The sequence below is a fragment of the Mytilus trossulus genome, chromosome 9 (assembly GCF_036588685.1).
Source record: "Mytilus trossulus isolate FHL-02 chromosome 9, PNRI_Mtr1.1.1.hap1, whole genome shotgun sequence".
Taxonomy (NCBI): domain Eukaryota; kingdom Metazoa; phylum Mollusca; class Bivalvia; order Mytilida; family Mytilidae; genus Mytilus; species Mytilus trossulus.
Genome location: NC_086381.1, coordinates 63070980 through 63091437, shown reverse-complemented (window position 1 = coordinate 63091437; position 20458 = coordinate 63070980). Strand labels below are relative to the sequence as shown.

The 20458-nt window shown below is 34.5% G+C and overlaps 6 non-coding genes across 6 annotated transcripts; all 6 read left to right on the top strand.

Moving 5' to 3' along the window:
* Nucleotides 1-930: 930 nt before the first annotated feature.
* LOC134685691 (U2 spliceosomal RNA) lies at nucleotides 931-1123 on the top strand. The gene has a single exon (XR_010101318.1). It is a non-coding gene; the product is annotated as a U2 spliceosomal RNA (small nuclear RNA).
* Nucleotides 1124-2093: 970 nt separating this feature from the next.
* Nucleotides 2094-2286, top strand: LOC134685844 (U2 spliceosomal RNA). Its single transcript, XR_010101460.1, has one exon. It is a non-coding gene; the product is annotated as a U2 spliceosomal RNA (small nuclear RNA).
* Nucleotides 2287-3256: 970 nt separating this feature from the next.
* Nucleotides 3257-3449, top strand: LOC134685843 (U2 spliceosomal RNA). Its single transcript, XR_010101459.1, has one exon. It is a non-coding gene; the product is annotated as a U2 spliceosomal RNA (small nuclear RNA).
* Nucleotides 3450-4419: 970 nt separating this feature from the next.
* Nucleotides 4420-4612, top strand: LOC134685842 (U2 spliceosomal RNA). Its single transcript, XR_010101458.1, has one exon. It is a non-coding gene; the product is annotated as a U2 spliceosomal RNA (small nuclear RNA).
* Nucleotides 4613-5582: 970 nt separating this feature from the next.
* On the top strand, nucleotides 5583-5775 carry LOC134685841 (U2 spliceosomal RNA). Its single transcript, XR_010101457.1, has one exon. It is a non-coding gene; the product is annotated as a U2 spliceosomal RNA (small nuclear RNA).
* A 970-nt stretch (nucleotides 5776-6745) lies between these two features.
* LOC134685840 (U2 spliceosomal RNA) lies at nucleotides 6746-6938 on the top strand. Its single transcript, XR_010101456.1, has one exon. It is a non-coding gene; the product is annotated as a U2 spliceosomal RNA (small nuclear RNA).
* Nucleotides 6939-20458: the final 13520 nt, after the last annotated feature.

The following is a 20458-nucleotide window of genomic DNA, read 5'->3' as shown; positions in this document are numbered from 1 at the left end:
ATAGTCTGAGAAACAGCCCCAGTAAAATATTCTCTAATACGTTTTCTATATTATTTTATGTTATATATTGTATAGTTTTACTCATTGTTGTAAATTAATTCTACTTCTCGTGCATGTAAAATAAATCGCATACTATTTTTTTTTTATGTCTGTTCTCTAAAAAGTGTTGTTTTTCTTTTCTTTTCTAATAATGTGATGTTTTTTCTCTTTCTCTCTCTCTTGTATTCATAACAGCATATGTCAGTGTAATAATGTATTCTCGTTCCTTAAGACAAACTCTATATAAATTTTTAGCGTTACGGAAAAACGCGGGGAAAAGAATTACGTCCCCTTCTACTGTTTCAATCATCGTTAATAGCGACGTCGCCTCAGAACGAGGGCAAACGATGGAAACTACAGTCGGCCGGTAAGTTTTTTCCTCCTTTTAAAATTAATTTAAACATAGCTGTACCGGTTAATTCCTTTAAAAAATAGAACAGATGAACTGTTTATGTGTGTTTTATTTAAACGAGAGAGTGAAAAGTCCGTGCTGATTGTGAAAAAGCGTTGAATTTATTTTGTGATCAATGAAATTTCCAAGGCTTTAAAATCTGCGTTCGTCGGACATAGAATGAATTAAAATGATCATGTTATTTCGTTCGATTAAGATTAAATACGAATACGTATACGTATGACGTACGTTTAAAAATGCATTCTCCCTTTAATTGCGACTTGCCGTATTTCACAAGCCGCTTTTTTATTTTCACACCAGTTTTGTCATGCAGAAATAGTTTCATGCTGTTGGGTAATTAAAGCAAAGCAAGATCTCGCGTTTCGTGTGCTTCTTGTATATACATTTGCAAAATTTGTGTAGCTTGTTTTAAAATTAAAACACCGTGTCTGAGTAAGACATAGGATTTATACGCTTTGGAAACTCGGAAAAATTTGAGTATCGCTTCTCGGCCTTTTGGCTAAGATCAAAGTGTAGTATCTGTTCTTATCAGCTTAATATCTGATACGTACCCCATGTGGGTACTTCGATATTAAATTGATTTTTGCAACTAGGTGAGATGTTAGGTGCTTGCACCGCTCTTGCCACGAGTTGGCCTGGTATTGCAGTACCTCCAGGATCGGCTCACTCCCCATTTCGGGGAGAAAATTAAAATAGAAAAATAGCTCCTTCTATAGTCTGAGAAACAGCCCCAGTAAAATATTCTCTAATACGTTTTCTATATTATTTTATGTTATATATTGTATAGTTTTACTCATTGTTGTAAATTAATTCTACTTCTCGTGCATGTAAAATAAATCGCATACTATTTTTTTTTTATGTCTGTTCTCTAAAAAGTGTTGTTTTTCTTTTCTTTTCTAATAATGTGATGTTTTTTCTCTTTCTCTCTCTCTTGTATTCATAACAGCATATGTCAGTGTAATAATGTATTCTCGTTCCTTAAGACAAACTCTATATAAATTTTTAGCGTTACGGAAAAACGCGGGGAAAAGAATTACGTCCCCTTCTACTGTTTCAATCATCGTTAATAGCGACGTCGCCTCAGAACGAGGGCAAACGATGGAAACTACAGTCGGCCGGTAAGTTTTTTCCTCCTTTTAAAATTAATTTAAACATAGCTGTACCGGTTAATTCCTTTAAAAAATAGAACAGATGAACTGTTTATGTGTGTTTTATTTAAACGAGAGAGTGAAAAGTCCGTGCTGATTGTGAAAAAGCGTTGAATTTATTTTGTGATCAATGAAATTTCCAAGGCTTTAAAATCTGCGTTCGTCGGACATAGAATGAATTAAAATGATCATGTTATTTCGTTCGATTAAGATTAAATACGAATACGTATACGTATGACGTACGTTTAAAAATGCATTCTCCCTTTAATTGCGACTTGCCGTATTTCACAAGCCGCTTTTTTATTTTCACACCAGTTTTGTCATGCAGAAATAGTTTCATGCTGTTGGGTAATTAAAGCAAAGCAAGATCTCGCGTTTCGTGTGCTTCTTGTATATACATTTGCAAAATTTGTGTAGCTTGTTTTAAAATTAAAACACCGTGTCTGAGTAAGACATAGGATTTATACGCTTTGGAAACTCGGAAAAATTTGAGTATCGCTTCTCGGCCTTTTGGCTAAGATCAAAGTGTAGTATCTGTTCTTATCAGCTTAATATCTGATACGTACCCCATGTGGGTACTTCGATATTAAACTGATTTTTGCAACTAGGTGAGATGTTAGGTGCTTGCACCGCTCTTGCCACGAGTTGGCCTGGTATTGCAGTACCTCCAGGATCGGCTCACTCCCCATTTCGGGGAGAAAATTAAAATAGAAAAATAGCTCCTTCTATAGTCTGAGAAACAGCCCCAGTAAAATATTCTCTAATACGTTTTCTATATTATTTTATGTTATATATTGTATAGTTTTACTCATTGTTGTAAATTAATTCTACTTCTCGTGCATGTAAAATAAATCGCATACTATTTTTTTTTTATGTCTGTTCTCTAAAAAGTGTTGTTTTTCTTTTCTTTTCTAATAATGTGATGTTTTTTCTCTTTCTCTCTCTCTTGTATTCATAACAGCATATGTCAGTGTAATAATGTATTCTCGTTCCTTAAGACAAACTCTATATAAATTTTTAGCGTTACGGAAAAACGCGGGGAAAAGAATTACGTCCCCTTCTACTGTTTCAATCATCGTTAATAGCGACGTCGCCTCAGAACGAGGGCAAACGATGGAAACTACAGTCGGCCGGTAAGTTTTTTCCTCCTTTTAAAATTAATTTAAACATAGCTGTACCGGTTAATTCCTTTAAAAAATAGAACAGATGAACTGTTTATGTGTGTTTTATTTAAACGAGAGAGTGAAAAGTCCGTGCTGATTGTGAAAAAGCGTTGAATTTATTTTGTGATCAATGAAATTTCCAAGGCTTTAAAATCTGCGTTCGTCGGACATAGAATGAATTAAAATGATCATGTTATTTCGTTCGATTAAGATTAAATACGAATACGTATACGTATGACGTACGTTTAAAAATGCATTCTCCCTTTAATTGCGACTTGCCGTATTTCACAAGCCGCTTTTTTATTTTCACACCAGTTTTGTCATGCAGAAATAGTTTCATGCTGTTGGGTAATTAAAGCAAAGCAAGATCTCGCGTTTCGTGTGCTTCTTGTATATACATTTGCAAAATTTGTGTAGCTTGTTTTAAAATTAAAACACCGTGTCTGAGTAAGACATAGGATTTATACGCTTTGGAAACTCGGAAAAATTTGAGTATCGCTTCTCGGCCTTTTGGCTAAGATCAAAGTGTAGTATCTGTTCTTATCAGCTTAATATCTGATACGTACCCCATGTGGGTACTTCGATATTAAACTGATTTTTGCAACTAGGTGAGATGTTAGGTGCTTGCACCGCTCTTGCCACGAGTTGGCCTGGTATTGCAGTACCTCCAGGATCGGCTCACTCCCCATTTCGGGGAGAAAATTAAAATAGAAAAATAGCTCCTTCTATAGTCTGAGAAACAGCCCCAGTAAAATATTCTCTAATACGTTTTCTATATTATTTTATGTTATATATTGTATAGTTTTACTCATTGTTGTAAATTAATTCTACTTCTCGTGCATGTAAAATAAATCGCATACTATTTTTTTTTTATGTCTGTTCTCTAAAAAGTGTTGTTTTTCTTTTCTTTTCTAATAATGTGATGTTTTTTCTCTTTCTCTCTCTCTTGTATTCATAACAGCATATGTCAGTGTAATAATGTATTCTCGTTCCTTAAGACAAACTCTATATAAATTTTTAGCGTTACGGAAAAACGCGGGGAAAAGAATTACGTCCCCTTCTACTGTTTCAATCATCGTTAATAGCGACGTCGCCTCAGAACGAGGGCAAACGATGGAAACTACAGTCGGCCGGTAAGTTTTTTCCTCCTTTTAAAATTAATTTAAACATAGCTGTACCGGTTAATTCCTTTAAAAAATAGAACAGATGAACTGTTTATGTGTGTTTTATTTAAACGAGAGAGTGAAAAGTCCGTGCTGATTGTGAAAAAGCGTTGAATTTATTTTGTGATCAATGAAATTTCCAAGGCTTTAAAATCTGCGTTCGTCGGACATAGAATGAATTAAAATGATCATGTTATTTCGTTCGATTAAGATTAAATACGAATACGTATACGTATGACGTACGTTTAAAAATGCATTCTCCCTTTAATTGCGACTTGCCGTATTTCACAAGCCGCTTTTTTATTTTCACACCAGTTTTGTCATGCAGAAATAGTTTCATGCTGTTGGGTAATTAAAGCAAAGCAAGATCTCGCGTTTCGTGTGCTTCTTGTATATACATTTGCAAAATTTGTGTAGCTTGTTTTAAAATTAAAACACCGTGTCTGAGTAAGACATAGGATTTATACGCTTTGGAAACTCGGTAAAATTTGAGTATCGCTTCTCGGCCTTTTGGCTAAGATCAAAGTGTAGTATCTGTTCTTATCAGCTTAATATCTGATACGTACCCCATGTGGGTACTTCGATATTAAACTGATTTTTGCAACTAGGTGAGATGTTAGGTGCTTGCACCGCTCTTGCCACGAGTTGGCCTGGTATTGCAGTACCTCCAGGATCGGCTCACTCCCCATTTCGGGGAGAAAATTAAAATAGAAAAATAGCTCCTTCTATAGTCTGAGAAACAGCCCCAGTAAAATATTCTCTAATACGTTTTCTATATTATTTTATGTTATATATTGTATAGTTTTACTCATTGTTGTAAATTAATTCTACTTCTCGTGCATGTAAAATAAATCGCATACTATTTTTTTTTTATGTCTGTTCTCTAAAAAGTGTTGTTTTTCTTTTCTTTTCTAATAATGTGATGTTTTTTCTCTTTCTCTCTCTCTTGTATTCATAACAGCATATGTCAGTGTAATAATGTATTCTCGTTCCTTAAGACAAACTCTATATAAATTTTTAGCGTTACGGAAAAACGCGGGGAAAAGAATTACGTCCCCTTCTACTGTTTCAATCATCGTTAATAGCGACGTCGCCTCAGAACGAGGGCAAACGATGGAAACTACAGTCGGCCGGTAAGTTTTTTCCTCCTTTTAAAATTAATTTAAACATAGCTGTACCGGTTAATTCCTTTAAAAAATAGAACAGATGAACTGTTTATGTGTGTTTTATTTAAACGAGAGAGTGAAAAGTCCGTGCTGATTGTGAAAAAGCGTTGAATTTATTTTGTGATCAATGAAATTTCCAAGGCTTTAAAATCTGCGTTCGTCGGACATAGAATGAATTAAAATGATCATGTTATTTCGTTCGATTAAGATTAAATACGAATACGTATACGTATGACGTACGTTTAAAAATGCATTCTCCCTTTAATTGCGACTTGCCGTATTTCACAAGCCGCTTTTTTATTTTCACACCAGTTTTGTCATGCAGAAATAGTTTCATGCTGTTGGGTAATTAAAGCAAAGCAAGATCTCGCGTTTCGTGTGCTTCTTGTATATACATTTGCAAAATTTGTGTAGCTTGTTTTAAAATTAAAACACCGTGTCTGAGTAAGACATAGGATTTATACGCTTTGGAAACTCGGAAAAATTTGAGTATCGCTTCTCGGCCTTTTGGCTAAGATCAAAGTGTAGTATCTGTTCTTATCAGCTTAATATCTGATACGTACCCCATGTGGGTACTTCGATATTAAACTGATTTTTGCAACTAGGTGAGATGTTAGGTGCTTGCACCGCTCTTGCCACGAGTTGGCCTGGTATTGCAGTACCTCCAGGATCGGCTCACTCCCCATTTCGGGGAGAAAATTAAAATAGAAAAATAGCTCCTTCTATAGTCTGAGAAACAGCCCCAGTAAAATATTCTCTAATACGTTTTCTATATTATTTTATGTTATATATTGTATAGTTTTACTCATTGTTGTAAATTAATTCTACTTCTCGTGCATGTAAAATAAATCGCATACTATTTTTTTTTTATGTCTGTTCTCTAAAAAGTGTTGTTTTTCTTTTCTTTTCTAATAATGTGATGTTTTTTCTCTTTCTCTCTCTCTTGTATTCATAACAGCATATGTCAGTGTAATAATGTATTCTCGTTCCTTAAGACAAACTCTATATAAATTTTTAGCGTTACGGAAAAACGCGGGGAAAAGAATTACGTCCCCTTCTACTGTTTCAATCATCGTTAATAGCGACGTCGCCTCAGAACGAGGGCAAACGATGGAAACTACAGTCGGCCGGTAAGTTTTTTCCTCCTTTTAAAATTAATTTAAACATAGCTGTACCGGTTAATTCCTTTAAAAAATAGAACAGATGAACTGTTTATGTGTGTTTTATTTAAACGAGAGAGTGAAAAGTCCGTGCTGATTGTGAAAAAGCGTTGAATTTATTTTGTGATCAATGAAATTTCCAAGGCTTTAAAATCTGCGTTCGTCGGACATAGAATGAATTAAAATGATCATGTTATTTCGTTCGATTAAGATTAAATACGAATACGTATACGTATGACGTACGTTTAAAAATGCATTCTCCCTTTAATTGCGACTTGCCGTATTTCACAAGCCGCTTTTTTATTTTCACACCAGTTTTGTCATGCAGAAATAGTTTCATGCTGTTGGGTAATTAAAGCAAAGCAAGATCTCGCGTTTCGTGTGCTTCTTGTATATACATTTGCAAAATTTGTGTAGCTTGTTTTAAAATTAAAACACCGTGTCTGAGTAAGACATAGGATTTATACGCTTTGGAAACTCGGAAAAATTTGAGTATCGCTTCTCGGCCTTTTGGCTAAGATCAAAGTGTAGTATCTGTTCTTATCAGCTTAATATCTGATACGTACCCCATGTGGGTACTTCGATATTAAACTGATTTTTGCAACTAGGTGAGATGTTAGGTGCTTGCACCGCTCTTGCCACGAGTTGGCCTGGTATTGCAGTACCTCCAGGATCGGCTCACTCCCCATTTCGGGGAGAAAATTAAAATAGAAAAATAGCTCCTTCTATAGTCTGAGAAACAGCCCCAGTAAAATATTCTCTAATACGTTTTCTATATTATTTTATGTTATATATTGTATAGTTTTACTCATTGTTGTAAATTAATTCTACTTCTCGTGCATGTAAAATAAATCGCATACTATTTTTTTTTTATGTCTGTTCTCTAAAAAGTGTTGTTTTTCTTTTCTTTTCTAATAATGTGATGTTTTTTCTCTTTCTCTCTCTCTTGTATTCATAACAGCATATGTCAGTGTAATAATGTATTCTCGTTCCTTAAGACAAACTCTATATAAATTTTTAGCGTTACGGAAAAACGCGGGGAAAAGAATTACGTCCCCTTCTACTGTTTCAATCATCGTTAATAGCGACGTCGCCTCAGAACGAGGGCAAACGATGGAAACTACAGTCGGCCGGTAAGTTTTTTCCTCCTTTTAAAATTAATTTAAACATAGCTGTACCGGTTAATTCCTTTAAAAAATAGAACAGATGAACTGTTTATGTGTGTTTTATTTAAACGAGAGAGTGAAAAGTCCGTGCTGATTGTGAAAAAGCGTTGAATTTATTTTGTGATCAATGAAATTTCCAAGGCTTTAAAATCTGCGTTCGTCGGACATAGAATGAATTAAAATGATCATGTTATTTCGTTCGATTAAGATTAAATACGAATACGTATACGTATGACGTACGTTTAAAAATGCATTCTCCCTTTAATTGCGACTTGCCGTATTTCACAAGCCGCTTTTTTATTTTGTCGTAAAGTTTTGTTTTCATTCGACCCTCATTGTCAATTTCTAGATGTAAGTCAAGATATAAAGCCGACTTAACTGTATCTATAATATCCTTTATCTCTAGAACAATGTCAAACATCATCTATATACAGGAAAGTAGATTTAAGGATATTGCTAACTTCTTATCGTTCTTCCTAAAAAGTGCCTGCATGAAGTCAGCCTCATAATGAGTAGAAATAAGTCATTAAGTAGAGGGGCACAGTTTGTTCCCATTGGAATACCGACAGTCTGTTGAAAAACACTGCTCCGAACGTAACAAATATGTTGTCAATCAAGAAATCAAGCATCTTGATAATATCCGTTTCAGAGAATTTTTTGTTTGAATCAGAGTGGTCCTTTACAAAGTAGGATAAAACATTTTGTTAGAATGTGTTAGAAATTCGTCATTTTTTGCAAGATTATTGTCAAAATCATAATATTCAAGGTAGAAATGTAAGCAAGTGTATCAAGTGTATTAAATTTAGTTACAGAGGCGAAATATAGACCGCAAAGGCTGGCATGCAATTTGTATAAGCTACACTATTACTTGTTTAGTTTTAAGAAAGTTTGCGTTAATGCCTTTGTACCGTTTTTTCAAAGAAAGATTATGGTGTTAAAGCAGCAATCTGCTTTAACAGGTTGGGCATAACCCATGGTTTCAAGGACTGTTACTCATATGGTCATTTGCAACTCATCTGGGAAACGGGCAGGGTACTCGAATGATGTATACCCTCGTTTTAAAAAAAAATCCACGTTGTGACAAATGTAAGTTTTTGAAATCTTGAGTAAGACATGAGATTTATAGGCTTTGGAAACTCGGAGGAAAAGAAGAGAACGCCGGAGGAAGAAAGGGAGAGAATGGAAAAGAGGGAGGAAAAAAGAGACTTCTGCTATTGCTATACAATCCTGCCCAGATTCCCTCTTGTCAGAGATGATAAAGGAGGAATCTGTTGTGAAGCCATATTTGTTTGATGGACGTCACACCTATTTCTTAGACAGATTCAAAACATTTTCATTTAATTCTTAACTATTTGAGAAACCAGGCCAAAATACATTCAGATATGCTGCCGAGAGATGTTCGTAGTTTGAGGGAGTTACAGGTGGAGTGTAATTTCTATGAGTTGCGACACTTGGAACTCTCTGTACAGAAGAAAATATTAGATTTGCAGCAGTTAAGCTTGATTTAAGAAGGAACATTGGGGGGTGGATTTTATGATATACAATGTGTGTTACTTAAATATATTTATTATGCATGGTGAGATTAGGTATTCCTGGTGCAGCTACAGTATTACCTTAGAAAAGCCCAATGAGGTCTTCATGACTGAGAAGTAATTTATCCTTTTCTTTTCTCAGGTTTTACTGTACAGTATTGGCTTATTTATTCACATATGGTAGAATGTTTTGTTAATTATGGATTTTATATCCATTGATAGTGCTAATTTGACATAATTTTGTTGTTGAACTTTCAATACTCATTTACTGGTATGTGAATAGACTAGTTAGAGTGTAAATAAGGAGCTTGTATTATAAGACAGGGTTGTCTTATTGGATTTTTGTTTCCAAGTTTTTAGCCAACCAACCAATTAATTTAATACATGTATAAATGGTTTCTGTGCATTTGAGGACAAACGCCTAGTGGTTAGGGGGCTGTGTTACGATTTAGTGATCGTATTATTAAATTAATGGAACTCATGTTTTCCATAGTTTACTGTAGTAATTTTACAAGTCAGCTGTTTTGTTTATGTTTTTCATATCGCTATTTTTACGATGGAATGTCACCTCGTACAGAATATTCACGGTTGGTTGGCGGGTATTTGTATTATAAATGATGAGGTAATGTTTTTACCTTATTAGCCTACTTATTTTCTTTATGTAATAACTTGTATTTTAGCCGTAATCATCTAAATCCCAGCAGTGCCATAGTTTATTTACTAGAGAAGCCATATTTATTGTGTATTGGCGGCCTAATACACGAGATTGCCTGTGAACATAACAAACGTTTTGATTGGTCGAGCCATTGACCGGAAAATTATAAATAGAAGGTTGACGAAACGAACTTGGGATTTATTCTCATCGTCTGCAAGAGCAGTCAACATTTTAGTCGCAATATAAATTTAGTCAACCTAAATTAATCCAAATGTCTGAACCAAAGTCAACCATTAGTATGGTACGCAGGTTTTAATTGTTTTAAGAAAACTTAAACCTTCTAGCACATGGCTATTGTTTGTTTTGCAAAAGTCAACCTTCGACCTACGGGAAAGTCCCGTCAGCTGTCGTTCCACTTAGTCAACCTTCTATCGATGCAATAGGATGAAAGAGATTTTCTGGAAATCTACTTTCGGTTTAGGAAATAAAATATATGAATATCTTATTAAAAATCAACCCTTTTTAAGTATTTTATAGTTTTGGAAATAGAAGGTTGAAAAGTTCAACCTTCTATCAAATCAACCTACGGAAACAAGTCAACCTAAATGGGAATTTGAAGTCAACCCTCCTGATCTATAAATAAAGATGATTACGGCAAATTGTATATAAATATAAATGTATGCTTTTATGATCAACTGTAAATATTTGATTATATAGATGTTATATAAAATGCATCTGAACTTTATACCTGACTTAGTTATTATTTCAACCTTATACCAACTCAAAGGATCCATGCAAATTATGTTCGATCGAGCCTCCTTATTCATTTAAACTTACCACTCGGTTTAAGGGGCGAAATCGTTACAGTATCGCTTCTCGGCCTTTTGGCACGATCAAAGTGTAGAATTAGTAAAAATCTAACTTTTCGAGGCGAACTGTGGGGGTAGCCGTCTGTTCGGAAGACTCTATTACCCACGGTCCAGAATGTCGTTTTATGAAAAAGATGCAATGAGGAAGACGATGAGGGTAAAGTTCCAAGGACCAAGACGAATTAACACCAGTAACAAGGTGCTGGACGAGATATACGAGTTTGTGGACATCAGGAAGCTGACGGCCATCTACAAGTGTGGAGAGGGTGCTGAGTGGTATTTGTCATTCGAGGACGAGGCGGAATGTGAGGTTGGAGACGAAGACACGAGATCCGGCAAGACGGGAATGAAGGTGCGTTTCGAGAGGATAGACAGGAGGGCTGTCAAGTTCAGGCTACATTGGTATCCTCTGCATATGAGCATGGACTTGGTACGCCATTTTTTTGGACGCTACGGTACAAAAGTCCACCTCTAGTAGGAGGACCAGGTGTATGGAACAGCCCTGAGGTAAAAATCAGGTGTCATTGCCGGTGATGTGATTTGTGGGGAGAAGGAGTATCTTTAGCTACCTTACAGGACAGTGTTATACAACAGGCCGGTACTCCTCACTGTGCTTTGGCGACAGGCACAGTGCCTCAAGTTTTGAGGGTTGGGGCATCAGCGTGCCACTTGCCCCAGCCAGAAAACGCAGCAACATCCAGTGCAGCAGCGCTCTTATACAGGTGTTGTTGCAGCCACACCTGAGGCTCCCCAGCCAATAGCGTCGGACACACTTGTAGATGGCCAGCAGGAGGAAGTAACAGACAATGGGCTCTCGCAAGGCCAACGCGATTGAGCGGATGTGACCCCTGCGGCGCAAGACACGCGCTACACAGGGCAGTTTGGAATCTCAGTCCCTGGAGCCGGATATTAGCGCTTCAGAGGTAAGAGGGAACGAACAGGAGGAGATGGACATGTCGGGAGAAGGAAGGAAGAGACAGAGAAGTGCTAGTGGTTAGGATTCAGGAGAAAAAGAACAAAGATAAAGATAAGGGACACGACAAAGGTATGATTTTGAAGTTACCGATCGGTAAAGCGAACACTTGACTTGAATATGGACTACGAATATTGTTTAACCCCCCTTGATTTGTCTGCCGCTATGCCCATGGACTTTGAATTTGATATGTGGACTTTCATAACCTAAATTTATAGGTGTATTTTATTTAATTATTGTATTTGTGTTTATTTTCATGTTTTGTGTTTAATTTTCATTCTTTTTTTCATTTAGATTAAGTTTGTTTATTTAAATCCCCCTTTTTTATTTAAAGTTTTCATTTAGAGCCTCAGTGCACTTTTTTTAAAGTCACATTCTATTGTTCTTTTTTTCGTTCACCTGTTGATAAAATTCTGTTCACCTGCCTTATAATTACTTTTAAATGTTCAAGGCATTTAATTATTACCTGTTTTATTTGTGTTACTATTTTTAATCACACCTGTGTCGTGTGTTTATACATGTACCTTTATTTACTTTATAGACTGATTAGTATATATTATCTATGTAATATTATTTTTTTCAAACTTTAACTTTTACAATGAATACAATTGATAAAAATATTCTGAATGTAGCTACCTTAAATGTAAATGAATTATTAGAATACCAGTGTCAGTATACTTTAAAAGAATTTTGTTTACAGCATCATATAGATATTCTTTTTCTACAAGAAACACATGTTTCTAATTCAAAAAGGTCAAAAAAGTTAGATAATTATTTTGATTTTTATAGATGTTTTTGGAACTTTGGCTCTAATCGAAGTATTGCAGTACCTCCAGGATCGGCTTTGGAAACTCGGAAAAATTTGAGTATCGGTTCTCGTCCTTTTGGCTAAAATCAAAGTGTAGTATCTGTTCTTATCTATCTATCATATCGAAGCGAACTGTGGGGGTAGTCACCTTTGTGCTCTATTATCCACGGTTCAGTTTAGATGGCAGACCAGTACAACAGAGCTATGAGACGGACCCTGAGGGCGAAGTTTTTTTTGGAGAGAAGAGGGTCAAGACCAGGGACCAAGTGATAGTCGCTTTAGAAGGAATGGTAGACACTAAGCAGCTACAAGCCATTTACAAGTGTGGAGAAGGAGCTAACTGGTATCTTAAGTTTAAGACGGAGGATCCAGTCAACACGTTAGGACATAGGGGAAACGTTGAGGGGCTAGATGGGATGTCAGCTAGATTTGAGAGAATAGATTGAAGGGTGGTGAAGTTCAGGGTGCATTGGTTCCCGATGTACATGAACATCAAAGTCGTGGGACAGTTCTTCGCCAGGTATGGCAACAATATTCATGTGCATCATGAACAGCAGGACTATGAAACACTAAGGTTGAAAACGGGAGCCATTGGAGGTGTAATGATATTTACAGATGACCAATGACTATCTTTAACCGACCCGTACTTATTACAGTTATGGGAAGGAAACCAAGGTGCTTCAAGTGTGGAAGTTGTGGTCACCAGCGAGCCACCTGTCCAACCCTATCGGAGCAACATCCAGTGCAACAGCGCTGTACGGCAGATGTTGATGTCGGTAGGCCAGCTAGTGCACCTGTAGCAGTCATACCTACAGTGACTACTCAAGCGGATGGTAATGGGCTCCCGCAACCTCAGCGCGGATGATGACAGTACAGATAACCAATCCCAGGCGACATCACCTGAGGTAGGAGAGGGTACACTGGAAGTGGAAGAGGAGGAGATGGACATGACCGGAGACAGCAAGAAGAGGATGAGGAGTGATAGTGGTGATGATACAGGAGAAAAGGAAGAAGAAAGTGGAATGAAGAAAAAAAAACAAGTTATCGATCAGTTAAGCGAACACTTGAATATGGACTATAAATAGTGTTTCCCACCTTGATTTGACTGTCGCTATGCCCATGGACAATGAATTTGTTATGTGGACTTTAATAACCTATATTTATAGGTGTATTTTATTCAAATATTGTATTTGTGTTTATTTTCATGTTGTGTTTTTAATTTTCATTCTTTTTTTCATTGAGATTATGTTTGTTTATTTAAATCCCCCTTTTTTTTACATTTGGATTTAAAGTTTTCATTTAGAGCCTCAGTGCACTTTTAATTGTTCTATTTCTTTCGTTCACCTGTTGTCAAAATTCTGTTCACCTGCCTTATAATTACGTTCAAATTTTCAAGGCATTTTATTATCACCTGTTTTATTTTTGTTACTATTTTTAATCACACCCGTGTCCTGTGTTTATACCTTTATTTACTGTAGACTGATTAGTATATATTTTTTATGTACTAATTAATTTTAAAAACTTTTACCTTTACTATGAATACAACTGATAAAAGTAATGTAGCTATCTTAAATGTTAATGGTTTATTAGATTATCAGTGTCAGTACACTTTAAAGAATTTTGTTCCAGCGTCATGTCGATATTTACAAGAAACACATGTTTCTAATTTAAAAATTTCAAAAAAGTAAGATAATTATTTTGATTTTTATAAATGTTTTGGGAATTTTGGATCTAATCGTAGTAGATGAACAGCTATTCTAATTTTTTTTTTTAATTAAACTTTTAATTATCATAGAGATTAAGTTGGTTGCTTTCAATATATTGATGTTAAAATTGATGATGTATGAAAATTTATGCATTTAATAAAGAAGGTGAGAGAAAGTTTTTTTTTATAATATATGTATCCATTTCTTCTATCACAGAATTGTAAACTGATTTGAGTACTATGCTAATGAGACGTTGACAAAATACAATGCTAGTGAAGTTTACAGGAACTCTTCAATGAAAACTGTAAAAATCAGCGTAGCAAGTGCAGAGAATTGCAGTATTTTTCCAAGAAAATTGCAGATTTAATCAAATCAGTGTGTGTACACTTTCCGTTTACACACTACTTATAAGAGTGTGAACGCAAAGATTCAATACCAGATACAAAGTTCTGTACAATATAAACCATCCGGTTAGTATGAGGAAGCTGGAGGCCGTCTACACGTGTGGCAAGGGAGCTAAGTCAAGTCACCAGGAGGATTGAAAGGAGGTCGGTCAAGTTCAGGTTGCACTGGTATCCGTTACACTTGAATCTTGACTTGATTTACCATTTCTTGGGAAGGCATGGCAGCAATGTCCATCTCTGGCACCATGTGTATGGAACAGATTTAAATATGAAAACAGAAGTCATCACCGGTGACATTATTTGTGAGGGAGAATCGCCGGTGACATGATTTGTGAGGGAGGTCAAATACGCGAATTTCCAAAGCATTTAATTTTTACCTGTTTTGTTTTTGTTACCTTTTTTTAATTTGACATTTGTCGTGTGTTATATATATATGAAAATGAGGAAGATGGATACTTTAGTGTCAAATCTGTATGAGGGTTTGATTATGGCCCTAAGTTTATGGACAAATCGTTATCTATTATATAGATGGCTAAGTATACTTTGTATGTAATAATTTTCAATCTTTTTACCTTACTATGAACTATTCTCAATGTAGCTACTTTTAAAGTTTTTACAAAAGAGAGACGAAAGATACCAAAGGGACAGTCAAACTCATAAATCGAAAATAAACTGATAACGCAATGACTAAAAATGAAAAAGAAAAATAGATAAACAATAGGGCACACAACATAGAATACTAAAGAATAAGCAACATATATAGATTATTAAATATTTATGCACCTAGAGAAAACAATTTTTGGATGATATACAACCATTTGTTCTAAAATTGAATTCTAAACTATTGGGAGTATTAAGATAAGGTGATGATTAGACAAACCATGCGGTCGAAGTTTGCAGGCACCATTAAGAGGTAGCACCAGGGACAAAGTAAGACCATCTGGAAGACGTCAGCAAGCTGGATACCATCTACAATGTGGCCAGGGAGCTGACTGATACATGACCCCCTTGGACGGAGTACCATGTTTTAGATGATACCCTTCTATCCGGCGATGACGTATGTATATCAGGTTTCACTGGTTCCTACGTTTTAAGTGCATGACACAGGTATCCATAAGATTCAGAACTACTGATTGTCACTCTTCCTGCCGACTTTGGGGACAGACTTGTCAAGTTTAGATAGTTCTGTATATAATAGTTGCAAAATACACCATAGACTCAGTCATTAACATAGACGAGTTCCCACCTACATTTGACATGCCAATAAATAGGACAGTAAAGAAACGTGGTTTACAAACCACAAGCATTGAAACCATCGTCCATGAAAAGCCAGCTTCAAATATGTACTATATCTTTATATCTTTGAAAATATGTCGTCAATAATTTACCAATTATATCATATTCAAATTTTAGGGAAGAGTTAGATATTTTGCACCAGGTGGAGACGAGAAATATCTCCTCATCTTATAAATGCCAAAAAGTTTCGGACCTAAAATTAAAGATCACATATTCTCAAACCTCCTCATTAGAAAGTGATTTATCTCTGCCCGACCACTCTGGACAATGATTTTCCGTCAAGCCCGTGTACCACCATTAAACCATCAAAAACTACAACTCGAGAAGTCAAGGAGGTCCGTGGTTCATCTAGTCGCACCAAAAAAGAAAACGACGTTGATGAGGACGTGAGACTGATGTTGGTCAGAAAAATTGCCAAAAAAATATGAAAAAATAAAAAGACCCAAAAGGAGAAGGAAACGAAAATTAAAAACAATGATACCAAAACCTTGATCAAAGAAAATGAGAAAATGAAAAACAATATTCTTAAGGGTGCTCGCGAGTCTTAATCATTTTTTTTTTTATTTAATATAAGATTTCGCTATTTTTTTCTATAAATGAACTTTATCTTATATCTAATAGAAAAATAAAATGAAAAAGAGGGTTCACTGATCATTTGCTCTCACAATTTGTCTTCGAATGAAGCATACATTTTTGTAAAGGTACCTTTTTCCTGTTGAACTAATAGGAGAAAAAGAGGTAATATCGAAATAAAAAAAGAACCTTATTACAGAAATTGCTTAAATCATACAATTATTTAGTTTATGTATAGCTTATTTGAAAACCAAAATAAAAAATATAGGTCACCGATGAGTAAAAAAAGATATTTTAATCTTAATGCCAACATATAGCATTTTTTTTCACCAAAAGGAGATAGTTTGGAGCTTTATAATAATAAAAACATTCTAAAAGTCATCATGGGCCGAACAGATCGATATTTTGGGTTAATTTTTATATCATATCATAAAGTAATAACTAATTGTGTAATGAATAGAGTTGGTTATGAAAAAACAATTGTTTAATTTTTCGCCGAAATTTATGTACCCGCGAGCCTCCTGAAGTATATTGTTAAAAACAAAAGAAAAATGTTGGATCATGATTCATCGTCATCTGATTAAAGTCATATATCAATATCAAATAATTTATTTTATTCTATCTACTCAGTATTTAACAATTTGGCTACTTTTTTTTTTAAGTTACTGTAGAAATTAGTGGGTTTGATTTTTTTGAAGACGATTTTTTATAATATGGAATTTCCCTTGCTATGTTTTTATCACGTACACAGTGTAACATATTTACATTATTTTATCATTGTCGGCAGTTTGAAATGATTCCAAGTTATACATTTGTTTGGTTTTTGTTCGACATCTATTTAAAAAAAGTTTACTTAATTTTAATGCACTTTACTACGAGTCCTTCGACTCACATTTGTGATAGAAGCGGCGTTAAAAGCCAGTAAATTGGCATATTATAACAATAGGATGACAATTATTTACTGACAATGTACATACCCATTGTAAAGTAATACCTACCACCTACATGTACATGTATATGTATACACTTGCGTTTTATTTCCATCAATCCATGTAGTAAACGGCATTTAAATTATAGGAAATCGGAATAAACACATACAAGACTGTTTAAATAAGATAAGTCAGCTTCACACTTAAAAACTTGCATTGTAAATTAATCAGTTGCCCATTTGAATTATTAAAAGTACATAAAGTTAAAGCTGAGAATCATATACTGTTTTTTTGTTATATCTGCAGATGTGGGTACGTCAATGTACATGATACGGTTGATACGTCTTTAAATGGGAGACCTCTATATAGACTGATTATACAAAAAAGATGTGGTATGATTGCCAATGAGACAACTATCCACAAAAGACCAGAATGACACAAACTAGTATACAAGTAGATCATTTCTGAAAATATTTTTTCAAACTACAACTTTACTTTGAACACATTTGATAAAGATATTCTTAATGTACGTACCTTAAATGTAGATAGTTTATTAGGTTATCAGTGTCAAAACATTTAAAACGAATTTTTTTAACAACATCATGTACATGTAGAAATACTTTATTTTTACAAGAAACACACGTTTTTAATTTAAATTGTGTATATATCTTTCAGAATAAGAAGGTCGCTATTCAAAATTAAAAGACGGAAAGAAAGTTTCGGTAGAAATACTGTGCAAAAATAGGGAAACCTTGAAAGAGTTGTTAAAAAAATCTATTATATCTTTAAAACTTATTCGAGGAGCACCCCTATATTAGCAAAGTTTAAAGAAAGACACAATTGATCATGCTAATGGAAATAAATATATAGAAAATTGTATTATATCCAAAAAAAAAAGCGTTATTTGCGATGCTTTTTTTTGGCACCTCGTTGTAAAAGCGGGACGAAAGATACCAAAGGGACAGTTAAACTCATAAATCAAAATAAACTGACAACGCCATGGCTAAAAATGAAAAAGACAATTAATAGTACACATGACACAACATATAAAACTAAAAAATAAACAACATGAACCCCACCAAAATCTAGAGGTATTCTCAGGTTCTCCGGAAGGGTAGGCAGATTCTAGTAATTATTTATATAAGGGGTGTACTGTCGCATGCATTGATTTGTCAAACATACGTATTACCAACAGATGTTATTTAAAAGAGGGACAAAAGATACCAGAGGGACAGTCAAACTAATAAATCGAAAATAAACTGACAACGCCATGGCTAAACATGAAAAAGACTAACAATAACACACCAGACACAACATAGAAAACTAAAGAATAAGCAGCACCAACCCCACCAAAAACTAGGGGTGATCTCAGGTGCTCCGGAAGGGTAAGCAGTACCTGCTCCAAAATAGGAACCCGTCGGGTTGCTTATGTGATAAAAAATCTAGTGAATAGTCTTATTTCGGTTGGTCAAATTTATGAAATGGAAGGGGATTGTAGTTACGACGTTAGGAAAATTTTCGATATCATTTGTGAAACGGTTATTTCATAACGGTCAACCAACTTGTGATGGCGTCCTTAAAATTTACGATGGGATGATTTCAACCTCGCCATTTGGAACTGTTGGTTTAATAGCTTCCTTGTGAACAACAGACCTCTATCAATGAAATCATGATGAGAAATGCAAGCACGGGAATATCGTATCAATTGGGAGATATAAACCCCGTATGCAGGTGCTGCTGGAATGTTGCTACTTATACATGGGAAGTTCAGAATTGGAAAGCTTAAATCATCTCTTTTGTCGTAAAAAAAAGAAGTTTTGTTTTTAACCGACCCTTATTGTCAATTTCTAGATGAAAGTCAAGATATGAGACCAACTTAACTGTATCTGTAGTATCCTTTACTTTTAGTTCGATGGGATAGATACGTTCAACATATTCACCAAATTTTGAATTATTTAGTGAAAGAACATAATCAATATAGCAGAAAGTAGAGTTAAAGGATATTGCTGCTAACTTCTTGTCTTTCTTCTTAAGAAGTTCCTGTATAAAATCAACCTCATAATAATGAATAAACAAGTCGGCAAGAGAAGGGCACAATTTGTTCCCATTGGAATGCCGACAGTGTTAAAAAGCACGTCCTCCGAACGTAACAAATGTGTTGTCAATCACGAAATCAAGCATCTTGATGTCAGTTTCAGTTTTTGTTGAATCAGAGTGATCCTGTACAAAGTAGGATTTATCCCATCCTAAGACAAGATACTTGAATCTACGCTTGCCATTCTTTTTTATGAAACAAAGCAGAACCAACTTTTAATTTGTCTTTTAGTTTGAAGTGTGGAATACTTGTGTATAGTGTAGAAAAATCAAATGGTTTAATACTATTACAAGATGCAAGAGAGTTAGATTGTATATACTCTAAAAGATCTTTGGAATTTTTAAGTATCCACATCTGATTCACGCCACCTCTAGAAAAAGCAGTTTAACAATATTTCATTTAATTTCTTTACGTCGTTTTATTTCCTGTTTCTTTTTTTGTTTGAAATAAAATTTGCCTTATAAATGGAGAAAAATATAAATGTTATCAGGGTGTTTATATCAAAATATTTTATATCTGATATTAAATGACCGGTTATTAAATTTTCTAGCCTTACAAAATGTAGAATGTATCTATCTATTTAGAGATACACTAGTAGTTTATATATTTCTTCCCAATACGTAGTATTATGTTATGAAAAAACTGTTTTAAGTTGTCAATCTTTGCAGAAATTGCACAAGTTATTTTTCTATAATTTTCCACAGAACTAATAATCCATTGCATGAAAGGATGAAGTGAATTAATTTCCATTTACACATTTTAAAATTGTTGTTATCTTGATATTTAAATGAAAAATTAAAAGTGCTTTGAATTTTATATTTGATCTTTCTTTGAAAATTCTTTCCCACTAAAAGAAACCTACATTTTGTTTGCTTATGAGGAGCAAACAATATTGAATATATTTATCGTTACTCTTTTATGGATAGATATTTCATGTATTACGATTGCGTAGTTTTTGCAGGATTTTGGTACTTTTTATATGTACTGTTGTTTTAAAGGAGCTTTCTTGCTTTAAACTATTCTGCCAATGTTTTGGTATAGATTTCCTTCATAAGGATAATTCTCTAATCCAATCTCTTTTAACTCAATAAATGTAAGCATTTAATCTAGGATAAAATATATTACTCACGTAAAATAACAAAAAGTATACCCAGGTACATGATCATCTGCTTTAGATTTTCAACATCAATGAAGCTGATGA